The 22222-nt window shown below is 41.9% G+C and overlaps 1 protein-coding gene across 1 annotated transcript in view; it reads left to right on the top strand.

Moving 5' to 3' along the window:
• Positions 1–595: 595 nt before the first annotated feature.
• The window catches only part of mpp7a (membrane protein, palmitoylated 7a (MAGUK p55 subfamily member 7)), a 134425-nt gene continuing 112798 nt past the window's right edge, over positions 596–22222 (top strand). The window contains exon 1 of the mRNA XM_037078459.1: positions 596–879. The gene's annotated coding sequence lies outside the window, so the exon portion shown is untranslated. The remainder of the gene's footprint in view (positions 880–22222) is intronic.

Genomic DNA, 22222 nt, shown 5'->3' on the forward strand with positions numbered 1-22222 from the left:
TTGAAGATAAACACTGGTGTTACTTAGCTATTTTAAGACTAATTCCTTTATTTATTTTGGCAGAGACAGCTCACACCACCGCCTTGTGACTACTTGTTGCGCTCTGTCTCACATGACCTGTAGGGGGTGGTGTCAAACCACTTTTATATCTCTAAGTTTTAAAGCAACAAAACTAAACCAAAGCAAGCACTTGCTGTACTGTACACTCATTTATTTAATATTATGCAATTGTGTGTAAAATGTAAATGTAAAAAGATACAGTAGAAAATGATGGACTTCCAGATCGAATAGAATATGGAAAAATAATAAGAAACCAAACAGGCAATCTTTTAGATTGAACAGATTCAAAATCACCACCCTTTTTGATCTGTAAATCAACCGTTTCCTGTGAATATTTTTGCGTCTATTTACACTATTTCTTAGAGATTTAGCTGATGATTGACAGTGCTAAAAGCCTATAGAGACACACAATGAACTAACTGAGCACGCCCTTATAGCAACACTGACCAGTGAACGAACAGATTTGGGCGGGGCTCTGTGTGAAAGCAGCCCGGCTGGGTGCTGATCTCAGAACAGCGCCGTGATGCCACATAACCATTCGCTCGCGTCGCGTGTAAATAAACAAACCGTCTCCAAATCAGCGCCTTGAGAGCCCACTTTATCGGTCTTGGAGAGTGGCACAGCCGAGGCGTAACATTTTAAAAAGCTGGTGTTCAGTAGCCGCAGAGAGGGGCAGGAGTTTAGGAGGCTTCAAGGAGCAAGTCACGGTCTCGGAAGAGGAAAAATAAATAATCAGCAACGTTTGGTTTTCGAAGGAACCACTGGAGTAGCTGCGCTGTGGCCAACGAGAAATCGCTCAACAACGACCTCCGATGCAAAGTGAGTACCAACACATATCTGGTATCTAACACCAGCTAATGACTTGACTTCACACTGCCAAGCTGATGAAAACAAACATGCAATTATATGGGAAACAACAAAAAAAGTATCATTATGGCTTTATCCATAACAGAGAACACAGGCTAGCTGAAATACAACTGCTCATTTAATCACAGGGCAATGTTGATTGACTTTGTGTAGTACTCAGGGACTGTGAAGTAACTTAAGAACGAATCAACGTTACTGTTGCTGTTAACTTATAAGTTAGGTCGGTGCATGATATGATAAATAAAAAAATAATTTAAAAAAGTAACCTGTTGGGATCTAGTTTGCTAAATCCTGTTAACCGCTTTCGCTCTGCAAGAATTGTTGTCCTTAATAATTTAAGCACACCTAAATGTGCAATTAGTCACTCATAAGACTCGCTATTCCAGTTTGCTTCAATTAAACTTCTCTTGTTTCCGTGGGAAAGTGAATGCAGCTTCAGTGCTGGGCAACCACAATGCCTGGTGATTGCAAAAGATATCTGTTTTATAGTTAACAGTGACAAGTACAAAAGCTAGCACTACTAGCTAGATCCGCTTATTACCGCACAGCTGAGCGTGGAGCACACAAGAATACAGAAGTCAGGGTACGCATTAACATACTCTCTAACGAGAATGACAACAGTTTCCTCGTGACAAAACCACCTACTTCCACAAAAACGCACACAAACACACCCACACCCTACACCACACCTAAACGCACTGGAGTTCCTACTTCCCCGGAAGTACCGTGTGACATGTAACATGGCCGCGGGGAATACAGAGGCTTTGTGCCCCCGCTAAGTCAAGTGTGGTGACAACGGGGCTTGACACCGGCTGACAGCGCCAATGGGCCCACTGGGAGACTCAGCATTTGGCCAGCTTCCATTGAATCCCTACTCAGCCGTTTGTGCTGCCTACTTTTAAAATGTGCATCTTCATGCCCACCCAATGTTGCATGACACCATGTGTTTTGGTCTTACACCATTCTCCCACAGCCATTATTGCGTGAAGCCATGCCATGATATGCATGGGCCCATGTGACAAAGTAAATTTAACATCCTCATGTATTTTTATGATAACATTAAGTAATCTATTAAAAAAAAAAACATGTTTTTCCGCATGTTCATTAATTTCTTCAGAAACTATGCATGGATATTAATGAAAAAAATCAGGCATATTTAGGTGGCTGGTTTCTATTAGTGAGTACATTTCAGTCTGCATCCTAAATGTGGTTAGCCTAATTTATGGTTTAGCAGATCTGTTGGTTCACATTGGATTAGGTGTGATTGAATTAAGGGGACTGTTGGGCCTTGGCGGAGGTTTGCACTCTACCGTGTGCCGTTACAGTCATTGTTCTTGTTGGTCTCCTCATCACTGCCCATGTTCACATGTACTTTGCATGTCTTTTGTCTATGTGCATATGAGGATAAAGAAGGCTACCCTCTGTTCTATAAAAGCATCTTAGTTTGTATTGAGTATTTAATACAGTTGGCAGGTCTCATTTGAAAGATAATACATTTATTTTAAATGAGCAAAATTCTCTATGGAAGATATGGAAGTATGTTTTACGCTTTACTAGAAAAAAAATAATTGAACTTTTGAAGAGTGAGAACTGTTCTTTGTTTTGTGGGCAAAATAAAGCTCAGTCAGCTGTTAGCCCAATCAGCTGTTAGCTCCGTTAGCTGTCAGGTCCCTCCTCCTCCTCCAGGATGACATAGAATGTACTTATTGCAAACAGACCATCCCAAATGATGAATTAAACGGACTGCTACTGACTACAGCAATAGTGATTTCACTCTCCACAGTGTGTCAGCGCTAGTTACAGTCACTGGCAGTACCGGTCCATCTATCCCCTCAGTCGCAATTGGCTTGCTGGCAGGACCTCACAAAAATGTTGTACTGGTGACACCAGGAGAGAACTGAAAGTCTTTATTAATACTGGCAGGAGGGGAGCTAGTGAGCTGTTAGCAACCAGTGAGCTGTGGTGTGTGAGTCTGTGCACAGAGAAAGTATTTAGTGTGTTTATCTGATCGGTTCCTCTGATCGGGGTTTTATAGAGACAGACATTCAAATTATTTACAAGGTATATCGGACGATAACAATCGATGTGCAGTCAACTGGAGCACCCTTATAGGCAGAGCAGGCTAGCAGTTCAAAGCTGTTGCCCGTATGGTCTAACAACAAAATGATAATAAATTTAAGAAACATCAGCTTAAGTGGTGATAGCTATCAGCTGAAACTGCTCAACGGTCATATCCTGGATAGTAGTGGAATTAGCGTGCATGTTATCGTAGTCACTGTTATGGTTGTCTGGCTGTGAGGAAAAAGAGAAAGACAGTTAGAGGATGACCTTTTCTCTTGTATTCGAGTTCCACTGAAGAATCTCTAGAGAGCCACATTTCTCTGTGTAACTCGGAAACCTCACCGGTTGGTCTGCAGTTTTGGCCAGACCCCACGCTCTCTCTGGGAATAACCTAGTTCTTCCTCTTGCCTAAAAAGCTGGGAGGCCTCTGGTCTGTACCAGCTGGGCAGGGAGAGTCTCTCAGGAGATTTGATATTTTAGTACATTTCATTATTCTGGCTTGTGTTTATGAGGTCAACCGCTTTTCTTGGAGACAAGTGTGTGATGGCTTCATTATGCCCTTGCTTTTTTTGGTAAATGGGCTCACAGGCTCTTTAATGCAGGGCATCCTGTAAAGGAAAAGTGTTGGTAAGAGCCGCTAGGACGTGAAAACAAATGTTTGATTCGTGATTCTTTGTGACCACAGTGGCAGTAGAGGTCAGGCTGGGGTCGGACGCAGCATCACAGATGAGGTCCAGCGTAGGAGGCTTTGCCCTGTGTTGGCTGCCTGAACAGGTGTCCAAGCTGCAGCCCTGCATAGCTCACATTCTCAGGGTTTTGTTCCTGGCGTTGAGGGTCACCCGAGTAGGGGGGAGGGAGGTGTGGGAACCAAGAATGCAGTGTGCCCAAGGCTCAACTCCCAGAATTCATCTGAGCAACCTGCTGATTGAGACAAACGCTTCCTTGTCATTACAACAGTGCAGCTTGTTGAGAAACCTGTCAGCAGCCCATTGCGTTGTTCTTGGTGGAGACAAAGCCAACAGTTGGCCTCCATAACTGCTTGTCAGCAGCAAGGCTATTTTCTTGGGGCTTAAGGGTGGGTAGGATACAGTGGTTTAAGACTCTTAATCCAAGCATTAGTTTGGATCACTATCAGCTCACTAAGAATAACAGGAAATTGCCTTGTCTGAGGTTGAAGTTTTGTCATTTTAAACCTCATGCTTGACCTTATCTTTTTACCCGTTTTCTAAAACACCTCTTACTGCATTAACTGGACCGTAAGTCATTGAGGTAAAGTGAAAGATTAATGCTGCCGTGAAAACGGAGGCTTTCGGATAGTTGTGGTGATTTCTCTTCACTGATTGATTTTCTCAGCTCAGGTCTCCAAGCGCTGCCTCCTGACATTTTGAAGTGGACCAGTTTTAGCAAGTATTTCAAAATATGGCAACATATGAAATTTAAATACAAGTATGTTTTTGCTGTAGCCTAATCCATTCATGTAAAGTACGCAACCAGACTGATCAAATCCTTTTTATAGTGCATATGAACTGTATATTTGGCTACGGTCCGAAATGTCATAAATACAGTCTGGCAAAGTGTGGCCAAAGTCATTTTGTGAATATGACAATAGGACATAGGATAGACCTTAACCTATAACCTATAGATGCCTTGCAGTTATCTGACATCAGACGATACCTGTTGTTGTTGTGGTCATGTTGAGTATCATACAGTAGCTGCAAAGTGCTAGTGATGGATTTAGCAGCTTACAGCATATAGATGACAGGAAATGTGTCTGCCCATCCAACCATCCATTAACCCACTTAAACATCTGTCCTTCCTAGTCTTCCCTCTTCATATTCACATATTTTCTCTTTCCTTTATTCCGTTACTTCCCAACCACCTGTTTTTTTTTTCCCTCAGTCCGTGCATCCATCCATTTATTTATCCATCCATCCTGCTGTCCATGCATAATCGCCCACTTTCTTCATGGTATCACTAATCTCCGTTGCAATTCTGCAGTGGACTTGTGAGCCTCTTGCTGCACTGTTGATCCCAGACGGAGAGATTAAAATGATGTACTTGGCGGGGTCACAGTTGGTGAGCATCACCAGTAGTGGTGCTGTGTTGTTTTGTCCCTGCTTGGCCTACAGAGGTGTGGGGCTTCTCTCAGCACACCCCGGGCCTCTGCGTTGTTGCGCAGGAATGAGTCCTCCCAGCAGATGCCAGCCATCAGACACCTGTGTTGGCTCGGTTGTCGTCCAGCTCCGGTGTTGTGCTCACCATCTAGGCATGCTTCCCCTCCTGTCTTCACTGCAGACTGTCTTTTGCTGGAGGAAGCAGAGAGGCTAAGTGAATAGCTGATGCATTAATAAAAGTACTGTGTGTCCTGAATGTCCAGAGATAGTGTTTAGCTATAATGTGGTACTGTACATAGGCCTACACGCAAGTGGCTGGAAAGTCCTGTGGTTTGTTATAGGACACTGTCATTCCTATCTCAAGGCATACGCTACTAAGAGGAGCAAAACCCCTAGTTGGAAAGTACAGTGGTCTTCTTATTTTCTACATGTGTAGCCTATCTCCATAGTTAGCATTTAAAGCTTTGGGCTGATGGGAAGTTGAACCACAAGCTAATTGGATTACTACACAAAATGGTAGGAGTAGGAGTGGTTAGGAATAATTTTATGAATTAGATGATTGCGGGCTTTTGTAAGCCCATTGTTCTGTGACAGCCTGTAACCAATTTGTCACTAGTCAGTGAAGGCTATAGTCTTACATAGCAAAGCAGTTGGCTCACTTGACTGATGTCAAGCTTATTTGTCAAATGTTGTTTTATTTATGAGGGTTTTCCATATATGGCCCCTGCCTAACATTACTACGCCTATTCCCCTTATGGCTGCCCTGTGAATAATTCAACATAGATGAAGTGCGTAGAACCAAAATAGGCCAAATTGTGTATTTGTTTGTGGCTCTGTCTAGTAAATCACGGCAAACAAAGATTGTTTGTGAAGTTGTAGTAAGTGTGTAAGTATTGTAGAGTTAGGGACGGAATGTCAACGATACAACACATGCACGAAATTTGAAGAAAAGGCACTGGATACAAGGTATTAATTTCCATTTTTTCCACTTGACCTCACATCTCTGAGCTTGCACCATCAGCATGAGAGGATCTATGTCACGGTGCTATATTAATGGACTATGAGTTTGCACTATTCATGTAGCCTGTGTTGATATTTGGAGTGCTTTGGGAGCTATGTAACCTTACGCCGGTCCTGTGACATGGTTTCCTTCCTTGCCTTGATCTCTGAAGATGACAGCGTCAGTAACTTGACCATGTGGCATAAGAAACTGACACTGTACTCTAAGGTTAATGAGAACACAGCTATGTTTTTACACACTTTACATGCTGATGTCACGGCCACCTGCTCTTTGCTTGTTGCTGTGGATGAGCTAACAGAAACGTGAGTTTTCTCCCACCCACAGTAAAAAAAAAAAAAAAAAAAAGTTGAACATTGACCATTACAGTTTTATATGTAATGGTCACGTGTTATAAAAGGTAAGGTCATCTTAATGGATGACAGGAGGATATTTGAACTTAATGTTGGATGTAGTTTTGCTTGCTATATCCAGGGAGAGGGCACTCTTCTTTCCTCTGCGGCCGTGTGCATGGTTTTCTGTAAGGAATCAGCACGACTTCATTGTCTTTCTAGCTGCAGTAATGTCGTCATTGATATCAAACGTGATTAGGAGAAAAACACAGATGATCCAGTGCTGCTTACATCGCTGATCAGATTCTCCCTGTAACTCTAACGTCATTTACCCACATTTAGTCCAAATTGAATTTTAGTTCTGCCATGGCTGCAGTATAGCTATTGACTTGATGTCAAGTAGGAGAAAGAAGAATGAAGTGGGGGAGACTGATGGTGGTGATGGGTGGGGTCATTTAGAGGTCCCTTTTAGAATAATGCAGATTAGCCCAAGAAGGTTCTCTTAAGATGCCTGTTTCCTCCTGGCTAAGATCCTTCTTTGTGTGCGAGGCGTCTTGAGTAGTGTCAGCTGTAGGTCTGTGAACTTGTTGCTGTGTATCCTGGCTGCCACCTCCTTCTGGCTACAGGCCCCCTGAGGGTGAATTTTCATTTGCTTGTTAGCATCTCTGCTGATCAGCAAAAAGGAGGGGTGTGTGTGTGTGTGTGTGTGTGTGTGTGTGTGTGTGTGTGTGTGTGTGTGTGTGTGTGTGTGTGTGTGTGTGTGTGTGCGCGCTTTTGTCTCTGAACATGAAAGCATGTTCTCAATCCTCTGTGTGTGTGTGTTGTGTGTATGTTGGGCAGGCATTCATTCTTCTTTACTCCACTTGGCACAGTCTCTTTCTATTACTTTGTCGCTCATTGAAAACAATTTGACAGTGACCTCTTTACAACAGCCTCTTAGAACTATGAACTCAACTTCCCCCTTTCATGACTCAGCCCATGTGATTGTAACTGTTCGATTTGGATGATGACAGACAAGGGGATAGGATTATGTGTTATCTAACCAATAGGGCTTGTGTGTGCTATACTCTGTGGCGTGTGTATGATATTACTTTTGTTCAAAAATTGATCAGTTACCCCAAGCCAACCATTACTTAAATGTCCACTTACAGAAAGCAATTATCAAAGTAATTCATTTGTAAGTCTAGGCATATTTTACAAACATCACATCCTTTTCACATAAAGGTTCTGCAACATCCCTGCAACGGAGGCTCGCCTTTATGCTGCATTTTGATTGTTCACGCTCAAACAAACAACGTTGGCATAAAGCTGCTCCAGTGGGTCATTTCATCAGCATGCCAGTGCTGTGGAACCAAAAGAGGTGCGATGGCACCCATACTCATAACGCTGAGATGTGTGTGTTTGTGTATTTGTTAGTATTTCAGCCTGGTTGCCACCTGTAAATCTGAAAATGTACCTACTAACTGTTTATAATCATATGGATGCTGTTACAATGTGCTGTTACTGAGAGCCCGACCCCCCACTCATCATGGGAAGTGACAAAGATTTTTTTGCTCTAAATTGCATCACATAATTTCCATCAGTAAATAGCAGATCCTGTCTAGCTCTCACTCCCAGAGGGGGAGTGAATGATAACAGAGGCCATATAGCGATCATGCAGTAGTGCGTGTTCAATCATGGTAGCTTAACCATGAAGCAGTTGGTGAGTCATTTCAGATTTGAATAGAATTTGAATAGATGGACTGTGCAGGGTGGAGTTGGGGTTTAGTTTGCAGGTTCAGGAGTTTGTTTATGGTGAACAGTGCAATGCGTTAGGGGACTACTGCTTGTACATTTTACTGGTTAACTTAAAACTCACAGTAGATAAGACGCAATGATTTGTCCTCATTTCAAAAGTGTTTCAATTAGTCAAACCGGGGAGATGTACAATAAAATATATTAAACAACTGTTGAAATAATCAGCTATCAGTGTTTAATGAAATGGGTCGGATCCATGGCATGATAAGTTTAAATGTCACTGATTTCTAAGTTCTCCTTCAAACCCACCCACAGTTGGTTACTATAATGGCTCTAGTGATGCTTTCTCTGGCCACCGGTTTCCTCTCCTACTTCCGAGGTCGTTGGCACCACATGGAAACAAAGCAGCTTTTTCTTTGTCCATTCTGAAGTCGTCCCTTCAACGACTGGATGCTAATCTGACCGACCATTAGTAGATTCTGTCATGGTCAGGGAAAGACGGATACAGAGAGAAAAAGACTGAGACAGATAGCAAAGGAGGGATGGGGAGGGGTGGCATGGAGGGTGATGACTGAAGCGTTTGGCATCCAGCGAACAGAGGAGTATTGTGTGCCAGTGGGCCACTGTGGAACAGACTGCTTCTTTACAGGATGGAGCAGGTATTGGAGCCACAAAAAAAGTTTTTGGAGGAGATCTGTCAGGTATACATGCACCAACCATCCACCTGAGAGCAAAATCCCCCATACCAATGGGCTGCAAATTAAGATTTACAGACAAAGGATATTAACAAACATACTATGTTTAAAAGGTCAGTCCTAAGTTCCTAGCATGTGGGCCATGTTATTTATGTGCCCGTTTGGTGCCCAGTACTTTTTGTTCTGTTGTATCGCTTTTTCCAACAGAAGGTCGAAGACTAAGAGCCGATATTACCTGTACCAGAGAAAAGCAGCAACACAGCATTAGATAAGTGTGCACTCATGAATTCTCACAAATGTCAAAAGCAACCTGGAGGTGTTTCTTAACAGGAAGACGTTATACCTACTATAAAAGTTACACAAAGTTTTTGTGTAGTTGCTGGACCCTGCTGTTGTCCTACCACATGCTTTGAGCTTCTACACCTTATTTTTCCCGATCAGTTGATAGAGGTTAGTTGGGGTCAAAGGTCAAGACGAAAGCAAGGCTTGAATATTCAAGCCATTTTGTTGTGTTTACTTTTTAAATATTGGCTCTCAGCTAGCCTGAATTTCTCAACATAGTGCACATGTTACTAGACACTAGAGTAACTAATTTTTGCTGAGAAGCAAAACTTCAGCCAGGTTGGAGGAGCTAATAAACAGTGAGAGCTGCTCATGAGGTGCTGAGAATGAAAATATACACACAGTGGCTGATTGTTGAGGAACACTGACTGACAGGATTTTTACTTAGCGTGATAAGCTTCATCCTCTGCATGTTTTCGTACCTCAGAAGTTTTTGTCAAGCTTGATCTCAACTTGAAAAGCTCAGTGAGACGTTCTCCCGGAGTCTGTTGGAGCATGGATTCTCTCACAGACGGCAGAATAGAATTGTGTCTGCCTTGATTACTTTATACAATAAATAGAGGGTAATGCCCAACAAGATGTCCATTATCAGGAACTAATGGACAATGTGAAGGCTGGAACTGTATGTCTCCAAATCAATAAAACAATTTCATGAACAAATAGCAAATGATAGGCGCCACTGCGAGTAGCCAAGGAACAATGCCAGGGACGATACTTGTAGTGCACAGGGAAGGATGATGATAAATTGCTGCATCAAAATTTTGCCCCACCCTTAGTAAACAGACAGTTTCACTAGAACTGGAGGGGTTCCAGAGGTGACCATATATCAAACATTAATCCACACCTTCCAGCCAATCAGAATCAAGTATTTACCTGACCATGGTAGGCTATAAGCCAATTCAAACAACATGTCAGCAAGAAGACAGGAAAGATCTCCACCACAGAAGAAACCAGTGTGAGACAGAGATGGTGTAGTGTCCCGTCACGTTGGCCATTGTTAACTTTTAATCTACAGTTTGGTTTAAAACGTCCTTATGATGTGTGCATATTAGTAATATTTGTAACCATACTAAGCAGTGTCAACATTATTATGGCCGGGCGATAAATCGGTAAAAACACCATGGCAGCAAGCCAGGATTCATTCCTAAAAAGGCACTTTCTCTTTAGTAGTTTGTTTTTTTGGCGTCGACAGAAGAAAAGACAGCAAGCACACACCTCATGTCCTTTACATCTACCACACTCTATCAATACCAATATGGAAACTGATCTGTTTTGATAATAGCAAGCAATCTGACATGTTAAAGGTATGTTTACACAAGCATCAAAGGATCTAAAGGATGCACTTTTATGTAGTTTTCCAAGTGAGTTTGGAGGTGCACTGCTTACAATTGCAGGGCAAATTAGTTAAAATTAAAAGCCTTAAAATAAATGCAGCGCTTTTGATCATTTCTAAAAAGTTTGTTTTAGAGAAGGAAAAAAAAATCGTAAATCGAGTTTGTGTGAAAAAATCAGAGATTCAATTTTTAGGCCATATGAAACAGCTGTACCTGTATGAAATAGAAAATCAAGTTTGTTGGCACAAGACAGATGGGAGAACTTTGATAGCGCTTCAAGTTAATGAAGTTAAAGTTAACATAGACACAATGTCACCATTTTTCTTAGTGTGTACTATGGTACAGGAGTGTATGGCACTCATCTTAGTCCCAAAGTTATAGTGACTTAGACATAAAGGCACAAATAAGCCTCAAATGTATTTTTTTTGGTGTGTGGAAACTTCTGTGGTCAATAAACACTACTTGATACTACTAAAGGAGTTTCTCTCTCCCAGGTAGAGCATTAATACAGCAGTCCAGTCTTTGTTTATTTGGGGGTCAGTTTATAACTGTGGAGACATTCATGTCTTTGCATTCTCCAGCAATAAATTTGGCATTCCTGTAAAGGCACGTGAAAGCTTTTTAGTGATTATGTGAAGTATCTTCAACTTGTAGGGCAGTTTGATGTGAAACCTAGTGATCCCTCATACCTGAAGCTGCAGTTGATTGCTAAAGTATTTCACGACAGGGGTTTGATACGTATTAAACGATTTTCGTTCAAGAAAAGATTTAAGAAACTCTACGTGGAATTTTTTTTCTCTTTCTCAAAAAGGCTAAGAAGTATCCACAGGTATGCTTTAAAGATACAATATAAGACTGTGTATTACAGATAGGAACAGTCTGGATATGATTAAAGATGACTTCATGCTACTTGTAACTCACTTGAGATGCCGCAACACTGAACAGCTAGGTTTTCCCAACACAATAGAAGGGGAAGTTGGCAAACATAAAAGTTCTCAATGATGTGTGGATGTGTCTAAGCAACTGTGACAGAAATGCTTGCTGCTTAGCTTTGTGTGTGTGTGTGTGTTTGTGTCTTTTGTGTGTGCCTCTTTGTTCGTGTGTGTCCATGTGGATGCGTGTGAAATGGTTTGTGCACACCTGGATATATTTGCACAGATTGTGTGGCAAGGGTTAGTTTGCTCTGTGCTGTCAGTCTCATTAGTGTAATCCTTGTGTACTGTGTTTTATTGTAAGGCCTTGTTCTGTGTCTTCCTCTGGGGTTGATAAAACACATTACCTGCATGTTTGAGGCCCTGAGCTGCAATGTTGAGAATGCACAATTGAGATATGACATAATGATATACACAAATTCATCCCTGACATTTGTTTGAGATCAATTAAGCCAAAGTAAGGCCTGGAGAGTGTTACGGCAGATCATTGTGGTCTCGACAGCTGCAAATGCAGAAGTGAATGAGTTGTTTCATAATGAGGTTTAACAGTGTTTCCCTGTGGGAACCATTTCACAGAAATAAGGATTATCGCTGGCGGTGCCAGAGTACTGTATGTGTGCACATATTTACACACAAGTATCAGCTGGTGTGTATCACATTTCATTTCTCAAAAGAATAGTTTAGCCAGATTTGTGTGTGTGTTCTCAGAGAAGTCTTGCAGATAGCTTAATTCTTTTCACACTACCAATATCTCATTCTCACTGAAGATGGCGGCCAGGCACTCCTATCTGGGTATCTGAGTATCTGGGCTTCCTCAGCCAGCGATGAGGTAATTTCCAAGAACATGTTATCGAAAAAAGAATTAATAGTGTGTCACAGGGATGGCTACTCCCTATTTTCAGGCTAATGTGGATTTGAAATGTGTTTAAGTGGCTTGAATTTATAGTTTTATACCTGATGCATTTATTGGGTGGCGCAAGGTAATATATTTGTCATTACACAACACAGGGCTGCATGACAAAATTAAAGTTTGAAAACTCCTTATTGCTTCAGAAATGACAGACCATATATTAAGTTATTTGTATACAGATGCAGATGTAAGTATGTAGCGTATGGTTTATGTAAGCAGCAGCAACAAGATGGTTATTATAATGTGGTCGGCGTTTTAATATCAAAAGTCTGACACCTGGGAAACACTGTCCATCAACTTGACTGTGTGTGAGTGCCAAGCATTGATGTTTGTCCACCTCAGCCTATCACACTGTAGTCATGCAATGATTGAAAAGAAGCTGTGGGCTGTGATGGTCTCAAAGTCTGCTGCTGATTTTGACCCAAAAAAGGGTGTAACTGACGTCTTTTTAAATCGGTTTAGGATCTAGGGGTTTGTGGAGACTTGGATCGTCATTCATTTCATTTCAGTTGTTTATTTGCATTTTATGACAAGTCCCCATCCAACTTCAATTGGTTTGGAGAATGCAAGGCTGTTTTGATGAGACGGATGAATTTCCTCTTTATGCTTTAACATTAAACTGTACTGGTGATTTGCACGGGCTGGAATAAAACATGGAACTCTCTAAAAGATAAACAGACTCAACAAACTGCCTCCTCATGTCTCAAATTTCACTGACAAAGCAGCACTGAAATGAAAGGCAGCCTTTGGTAGAAAGTGATACCCCTTCGCTCGGGTGGAGGAGGAAGTGTAGGTTGTACACTATTGTGTGTGTGTGTGTGTGTGTGTGTGTGTGTGTGGAATGTGGAGTAGAGTGGAGATGAGAGCGCTTCAGAGTGAGTGATGAAGAAGATGGGGAGACAGAAAGAATTAATGGAGAGGTGTGTGTGTTCGTGTGTGTGTGTGTGTGTGTGTGTGTGTGTGTGTGTGTGTGTGTGTGTGTGTGTGTGTGTGTGTGTGTGTGTGTGTGTGTGTGTGTGTGTGTGTGTGTGTGGCATTATCAAGCTGCTGACAGGTGCTGTGTAACCACTCGGAGCGCCTGTTGTAGGCCATAGAGAGCATCATCGGCCGGACATGATGTCTTTCACCGTCTGATTGAACACGGAGCTGAAAGGAGCCGTAGGCAATTACCTCGATTACAAGATCAGAGAATAGGCCATCTGAAAAGTTTAATTCAAGCTGAATCGCACACATTAGTGACACATTCATCCACTGTGGTGTAAAGTCCCTTGATGACTCTTTTCAGTGCATTGTTAGGCCGCCACTTTAGGGCTGATGATATTTAAATGAGGTGACTCACATTTAGAGTTCGGGCCGCCCTCTGTGAGGCTCAATCGAGGCTTTGTCCTCCCGCCTCCCCCTACTCATGCCTACTGTCTTCTTCCTAGCAACCAAAAGCCCCTTGCAAAATGATTAGGGGTACCAGGAAACGGGGTTACGCTCACCCTTACATTGTCCGCTTACTGTACAGCGGGGTGGAGGAGTATGTTAATTGGTGGAGCTAACTGAGAGATGAAAGGAGAGGCCCTCGGATACAACGATTCATCAGACAAAGAATCGTCTCATCATCAGTTTCCATACTCGATCGTCCAGTTTTTTTCCCATATTCCGTGCCTCAGGTGCGTTCCACACACACACACATACACACACTTTTTTTCCCAGCAGCAGGAAGCAGTTGATCTACTTGACTGCACATGAACCTCATTAGATCCCCCTGTAAATACTGCCGCCGGTCTTTCTCCGTTTAAACTGTCTGAGAGTCTAACTGCTAAATGCATGTAGTAACACGCCGTGTTGTTGGTTTTTGTTCTCATTCACAGCAACATGTGATTCAGTGCAGACAAGGGGAAGAAAGGCTCAGGATGAAACAACCAGTGATGCTCAGTTGTCGCCCGTGAGATAAATAAAAGCAGTGGTGGTCCACCTATGAGTAATCGGGTTTTACAACTGAAATGCCGGACTTAAAAAACAAATACAAGATTTAACGCACTGCTGGCTGACTGGCCAACCACTCGGCATAGAGGGGAGTAGATAAGATAATGAAAGGCTTTCGTGCAGACCCCGTTCACGGTGTTGCTTAAGTTTGAAAACACAAAGAAAGACAGAGGTAAGAGACAAGAGAGCTTGCAGCGGGAGCTCACACACTGCATACTTTCCCATGTTTGCTCACCTCATCAGGTCAGTTGCTGCCAAAGCATGGAATCTTGTTGGATTGTCAATTTGGGAATGTTACAGGAACTGTCTTGTATGGAGAGGTGCGAGCAGAGGGGTGTTTAACGATCCAACAAGTTGGTTTTTTTTGGGAGCATATGGAACTATTAAGCTATTTTGAGCTCCATTTTATTTATGTTAATTATGTTTTTGCTGTCCCATGCAAATGTTTCGGTGGACAGCTTGTTAGGTCACGGCAAATGATTGGCAGCTGAACTACAGTATGTTAGTCAGTATGGTGGGAAAAGAGGTGGGTTAAGAGTCAAGCCCTGTCAAAGACAGATTTCTGTTTATTCTCTTGAGAATCAGGATACAAAGGATAGTGGTTGACTCCAATGCAATCGAGTGACAGCAATACAGAAATGCAATCAAATAACTTGATAGGGCTGTGAGTGCAGTCAGTTGTTAAATGAATATTTTATAGAGTTGGGCAATTGAACTTATTAATAATTTGATTTATTACATATTTCCAGATTGAAAAACACAGAGAGGGTAGATGGTTTGATCCACTTACAGTCTCCCTGGAGGGGCCAGGCTACTGACCTCTCTTTGTGAGTCAGCAGGAGGAGCAGGTATCTGTGCTGCTGGTGGTCAAACAGAGCAGGTGGGGTTGTGGAAGAGCCGAGGGCACGGTGGCTGACTCCTGGACTCTTGTGTCAGCTGTGTTTCCTCGTCATCACTGCTCCAACCTCGAGTGATCTGGCTCTGAACTGCCTGTAATACTGTTAGATCACAGTGGCTGTGGTTATGTCTGCTTTTCTTGTGGTCTGATGTGGGCTTTAAAAGTGATTGAAATAGTTATTAATTATTAATAATTATCAATATCAAGCAATATGAAACTCTGCGACTGCGATGGACTGCATGACGTTCACTCTGGAATTTGATATATGCCACATAAAATGGTGAAAACAGCCAAATTAAACAAAAAAAAAACCCAATTGATTAAAATGATGAATCTGAATTGAGCACTTCGGTTTACAGGGTTTATTTATAGCTGCGTGTTCCGTGTTCCGTTTTGCTCTGCCGGTCATCGTTCTGGTGGTCCGTTTCCGGCCTCTGCTCTGTCTCAGCCCATGGGTGCTGGCAGCTCTGGTGCCAGTCTGCTGAATGCTGACCAGCAGCCTGGCTAACAGTTGTCTTGTACCCACAAGAGTAGCTTTAGTGCAGCATCTGCGACCGGCCAATATGAACAATTTTGACCTCCTCCATCTGGTGCCGAAAAACACTGCACTGCTCGCTCATTACAGACATGTTTGTTTTGTGGTGTTTCTGTTAACACTTTGTGTCTATTACTGTATATGATGAGCAGGTTCAATGGCACAATTAAGATGAAGACACACGTCCATTAGCATTGCCTGTGACACTGCAGTCTGCAACAGATCATGGCCTCACAATAATATTACAGAAATGTAAACCGTGGTTTCTCTTGCACTGAGTATTTAATTTTGTGGGTGAAGTAACGTAAACAGGTGCTGGAGTCAATATACTGTATTAAAACTCATCTAGTTCTATAAGGATTTGCATCATTGTCGTCATTGCGATGCTTCTCTGTGCTTTACAGAACTCCCGCTGTGCGAGCTGTTACGTAATTGTGTATAATATCTGACTTTTAAGAAAATTAAATGGGCTGACTCGGCTGTGGTGCGTGCTTGATGTTTATGTTTTCATGGCGTGCTGACACATCCGATGTACTGTCTGGTTCCCTCAGTAGGTTTTATGCAATATGTAGTTACCATTTTTGTGACCTCACTGTAACAAACATTTACCGGCACAGTGCTGTAAGGCTCTGAAGTTACTGCTCACTTCACTTCATCACTGAAACTCAGAATTTGTTTACCGGTCGTTCCAGCAGTAATCTCGTAAATGGGCATGTCAGATGTTCCCTCTTTCTCCAGTGTGCGATTGAGTATCTGCCGTGTGATTTTTACCTACAATGCAGGGGCGTGTAGGTTGCATGTATTTACATTTCTTGCTCAGTGTGGGGCTCAGCTGCTGGTTGCTGCAGCCCATCTGTCTTTCTGTCTCGCGGATCTTGGTCAGGGTCAGGTCATGGCACCTAGAGGACTTGCCTCTTTACTCTCTTGGGGATCATATGTCCACACCAAGCACATAATGGACGAGTGAAGAATAGGGGGGGGGGGGGCGGGGGCCGGGGCGGTCGAGGCTTCATGTGCTGGCTGTGAAGGACAAAAGAAAGGTGTTTGTTGACTGGAGATGTTAGGACTTGCACAGAGTCTCACAAAGTATAGCAACCAGCGATAAAATGAAGCGCATAGTTATCCGTGAGTGAATTTCTGGATTTCTCAATGTTAATGTTGGAACACAACTCAACAAAATATATTGTTGCTTTTAGATGTTTTAATGCAGAAATGTTACATATAATGTTTTTGATTCAATAAATAGTTATTGAAAAGTGAGAAGAAAAGAGCTGATAAGAATTCTAAGGGCCCAGCTAGTGTTTTAGCTTATAGGTCCCAAACAGGACAGTAAATCCACACAGATGATTCAAAATAAGCATTTGTCCCATCAACTCCTGTCACATAACGGTCTGTAAACCAACTAAGCTCTGTTCAGGTCCTACAACTGGGAAACTTTTCTGAAAGCTCAAATACAGTGTATGCCACTTAGTGCTAAATAGAAACATTAAAGCCTGAAAACCAAGCAAATATGGACACCTCATGTAGGCAAACTCCTGTTAGCCCATGTTGTGGATCTAGTAACGTATCATCTATGCCCACAATTTTTAACCCTCATCCAATCAATCCTGTGGTCCCACAACAGTATTTTGTTATATGACGAAGTGAAGACTCCCCTCCTCCACTTACATTAAGATGCCTGAACCAGTTCTTCTGCTCCTTTTTGAATTAGTTTTGTGAAGAAGCGGACTGCTTGAATTCACTGGCCGTTTTTCTTTAAGTTGACTATTTTGAACTTTATACCCTTTCAAAGAAATAATGGCTATAATGGTAGCAGACAACTGGATTTTATTTTTCCCGTTTCCCTCCTGTAAAATTGGCTGTTCACAGGCATTATATGCCATGTGATAAAATCTTAGATTTCTTCACCCCAAGTTGAGAATTTTGTTCACAGAAAAGAAAGCAACATATGTGGGAAACGGCTAACCTTGACTTGTAATACAATTTTTACTGATCCTTTTTAAAACTGTAAACAGTAAAAAATACAGTTCGAGTTCACAGTTTGTACAGTGTTTCTGCTGCGAACAGTGCATCTTTGTTTATCCTGAGAAATGTTTCACACCAACTGGTAGGAGTGGAATCTCCCTGGGCCAACATTGGTATTCAATAGAATGGTCTGTTTTTCTTTAACTACTCCCTTATTCACAAGCACAGACATCATTTGAACCTGCTCCTTTCATAACTGCCTCCTCTGAGGCCATGACTTTCTTTGGGCTGTGTGTGGGAGGGTGAGGGAGTGTGATTGAGAACCAGGCATCATTGAGGACGCTCAGTGGTTTGGAATTTTTCCCTGCCAGGATGAGTAACAGTGCGGATGGTGAGCTGTCGCTCTTGCTGATTTACACCTGTGTTTGTGTCCTGGGCATGAGGAAGGAGACAGAGGGCAGGACTGTCTCCTGGATGTGGTGGCCTATATAAAGGAGTTGCCCCAGTGGGTGGCATGGTTGTCCCATGGAGAGACAAAAGTCTCTGGAAAATTGCAGGATTTGAGTGCTGGGTGATAAGTGTGGTTTAAAAATGGCAGTTATTGTGTGGCCGAAACCCATTTCATCCTGTTTTTGAGGTGGAGTTAGGGTTAGTTTTTTTTTTTTTTTCATTGTTTGTTTGTGAGGGAGCCACTTTCCACTGGAAAACCACAGATGTGGCTACATGATAACATCCTTTCCTCTTCCCTCTGATACGTTTGGCTTATTTTGCATAAATGTTTTTTCTGGCATGCACAAATGAAACAAATATTCAGAGTGGCGCAATATGAAACTCTTATGAAGCTGCCTGATACCAAAACTTCCTTTTCTTTACAGTCTAGAATCCATTATCCAATCCATTATTTTACCCTGTTAATGTCCTGTTTTGAATGGAAATGGTCTCTATCCAGTCCCTGGCACAAATGGTGCCACACCACCAGCTGGGTGGCATCTAGTAATTGTTTGTTTTCTGTGATAAGAGGTTTAGCACCAGGATTATCAGGTGCTACAAGTTGTGTTTTCGTGTTACAACAGGAGAGGGCTCACTTGTGTCTGTTTTTTCCAAGACAAAACATGAAGGTTAGGTCCTTTATCCCCCTCAATCCCAGGTCGTATTCATCACTTGGAGAGACATCCTTCTTACTGGTTATGTGTATCAGCTGATACTGCTTCCAGTGATCGGTGGTTGGCCCCAAAAATCCTGATTGAGGCACCCTTAGTTTAAGATATTTTTTGCACTATAGAAGAGTAGGACTCTCGAGATTAACAAAACTACAGGTAGTTTTTCCTGTTCTGTCCTTTGCCAGTTAGAGGGTAGTTTTGTAATATTTAGCTAATGCAGATTAATGGCTACCTGCTCCCCGAGTTAATGAGAAACACATTTTGGCTTTTGACAATCATGAAAAATGCTGCGAAAAGAAAACTTAAAATCCAGCGCACACGTTTGTCCCTTGTTCTCAGTTTTAGTAATGATGTCTCGGTCCTCGGATCTTTATGAGGTCAAATTCATAACGACAAGCTACACTGGTACCAAAACAATGCTTCCAGCCTAGGACGCAAAAGAGCAATCAGAGAGTGCCAGCAGCACCTGCCTGACATCATACAAATTTAGGTCAATGAGCTCTTCTAAATATAAAACAAATGGCCGTCAGGGTGCAGGGTTTTGTGTGTGTGGTTTTTTTTTTTTCTTTTTTAAAATTTTTGCTCATAGTCATAGTCGAGTCCAAATAGCAAAAACTGATGAATGTCCAGTCCGAGTCTTGTTAAAGCCTGAGCTTGCTGATGTAAGCAGGGGTGTGTGTTGGGCAGTAGGTTGTTCTCTGTGCACTGCTCTGCAAGATTGGATGGCTGCAGACTCGTGACTTGTCTGCAAGGATCTCCTGAACTATTTTTCAAACCAATATAAAGCATGTACCGACTCTGCGAGGGGTTATTTACCATTTGAAAAATAAACTTTTCTGTGCTGTCTTTAGGAAAAACTATGCATTGGCACCACTGTTTCTAATTGAGTACAAACTTATGTTAGGCATTTCTGAACTCCAATTTTTTTGTTGTTATTGACCTACATGCAGCCATTTCTGCAGCGAGATAATATCAGAGGATATGATACCTTGTTCTACTCAGGGGGGGCTGTCTCAGCTTGGAAGCTTGCCTGATGTGACCAGTGTCGTTACTCAAGCCTACAATTTCAACAAAAATGCTTGCTGATAGTATAGGGGATTATTTTTAGAGCAGAGATGAGTTATTTTTGTTTCGAAGTGGGCCAAACAGCATTAGTGTGGTCAGACACACAGCTTACAGATGGACCGAGGGCAGTTAGTGATTTGTGACCTCCAGTCTTTCTCTGCAGTTGTTTCTTTCCATCTTAACTTTTCTCCTTTCTCCCTCTTTCACTCTCTATTGGCTCTATCAATTATGAATCTGTCACTGGGCTCACTTCCACCGCCCGCTGCTGCTCTGTTAACTTGTCCTGCAAACACACACAGCAGGTGTGCATGTGTGTCTAAGTGAGGAGTGGAGGCGCTTAGACCGACTTCAGCCTGCTGGCCTCATTGCATCACTGCTTTCTTATCTGCGTTATCTGTCCATCTGTCCGTCCGTCCGTCCAATCCAGCAGTGCCTTTCTCTGTCTACAAGTTCATCCCTGCCCCCCCTGCCTGAGGCCTCCAGGTAGAGTAATTCACACAAGTAATAACTGCAGAGGACGTAGCTTACCCAGCAACACTGGCATTTAGAATGAAGGCCAGATTAGTGAGGTTTATAGCTACCTGCTGTTCACTGTCTGTCTCTCTGGGCCTCTTTTTGCAGGTGCACTGCTATTTATAGATCAAATCAGTAAACACTCACAGTATATTACAGTGTGTGTGTGTGTGTGTGTATATATATATATATATATATATATATATATATATATATATATATATATATATATATATATATATATATATATATATATATATATATATATATATATATATATATATATATATATATATATATATATATATATATATATATATATATATATATATATATATATATATTCCCTACAAATATATACAATTATTGCATTGCTGTAATTCAGGCACAGTGGCCCCTGCAGGGCTTAAGTAAAGCAATAACACTCACATCAGTGATTTGCTTTTGATTAAGCAAAGTGTGTTTTGTCCTCTCTTCCCTCCACTATCGACCTCTGGCAGTCTCGCAATCCCCTGTCTTTGTAACCTTCCATTCAGTAATTCTGCCCGCTCATGTCTAGGATTAATTGATTTGGTCATTAACAGTTCTGTGGTGACCCTGCAGACTGTGTGTGTGTGTGCGTGCGTGTGTGTGACGATGGAATGTGTAAGTGGTGACTGATGGTGACCGTGGCCTCCTCTCCCTGTTAATGGGTCAGAAAGAGACAAAGAGCTGTTGTGTCTGCATGGGAACCAGAGAGCAGTGACATGAGGAGGACAAAGAGGTGGAAGAGGTGCTAAAAAAAGGAAGTAGTTTGGATTCCAATGCTTGTTTAGAATAAATGATTATATTTTTATTTTTTATTATGTATTCGTCATCTTTATGAGGAAGCCTAAGGTAACGCCTTTCAGTTATGGAATTAAAAATTGCAGTTTCCATGGTCCTTTATCACAGCAGCCATTTTGACTTGTCAGTAGGAAATGCATAGGTGTTAATAACACTTCATAAGAGGACTTTGTTCCATGCAACTGTACCAGGAACCAGTGTTATTGTGAGCAAGCGTGTACAAAATCCAGCTAAATTAATTGCAAACCTAACAGAATAGCTTGCTGTCTCCTGTCCGTCACTGGTTCCCTTCCCTCTAAATTCTAGAGGGTCAGCCAGGTGAGAAGAATACTGTCAGAAATTAAATTCATAACTATAGAAAATAGTTGGACTAGTTCCTCTCAAGTGAAAAATCATATACTGCTCAATATTTGTTACTATGAAATGATGGCATATGATGCGAATATGGCGATGTTCAATATTGGCCCAAGCCTCATTCATAATATTATTTCTTATTGTCACATGTCATCATGTTTTCCAATTGTTTTAACTGTGACAATCAAACAAGTAATCGATACGTTTTCAGCGTTTAATCACCAGCTATTCTTCCAAATCGATTAGTCAGTTTAAGTAATTTCTTATCTGCAAAAAGTCAAAATACTCCAATTCCAGCTATTTAAATATTAATATTTTCTGGTTTCTTTCCTCCTGTGTCAACAAACGAAATATCATTAGGTCGTGGACAAAACATTGGACTTCAGGAAAACACGGATCAACAGTTTCCACCATTTTCGGACATTGTAATCGAGAAAATAATTGACCGATCAATAAAATGAAAATAATCGTCAGTTGCGGCTCTAACTAACGATCACTGTGCATGATGCATTTAACCAGTAAGTCTCTCGG

Source organism: Acanthopagrus latus, chromosome 19 (assembly GCF_904848185.1).
Source record: "Acanthopagrus latus isolate v.2019 chromosome 19, fAcaLat1.1, whole genome shotgun sequence".
Lineage (NCBI taxonomy): Eukaryota > Metazoa > Chordata > Actinopteri > Spariformes > Sparidae > Acanthopagrus > Acanthopagrus latus.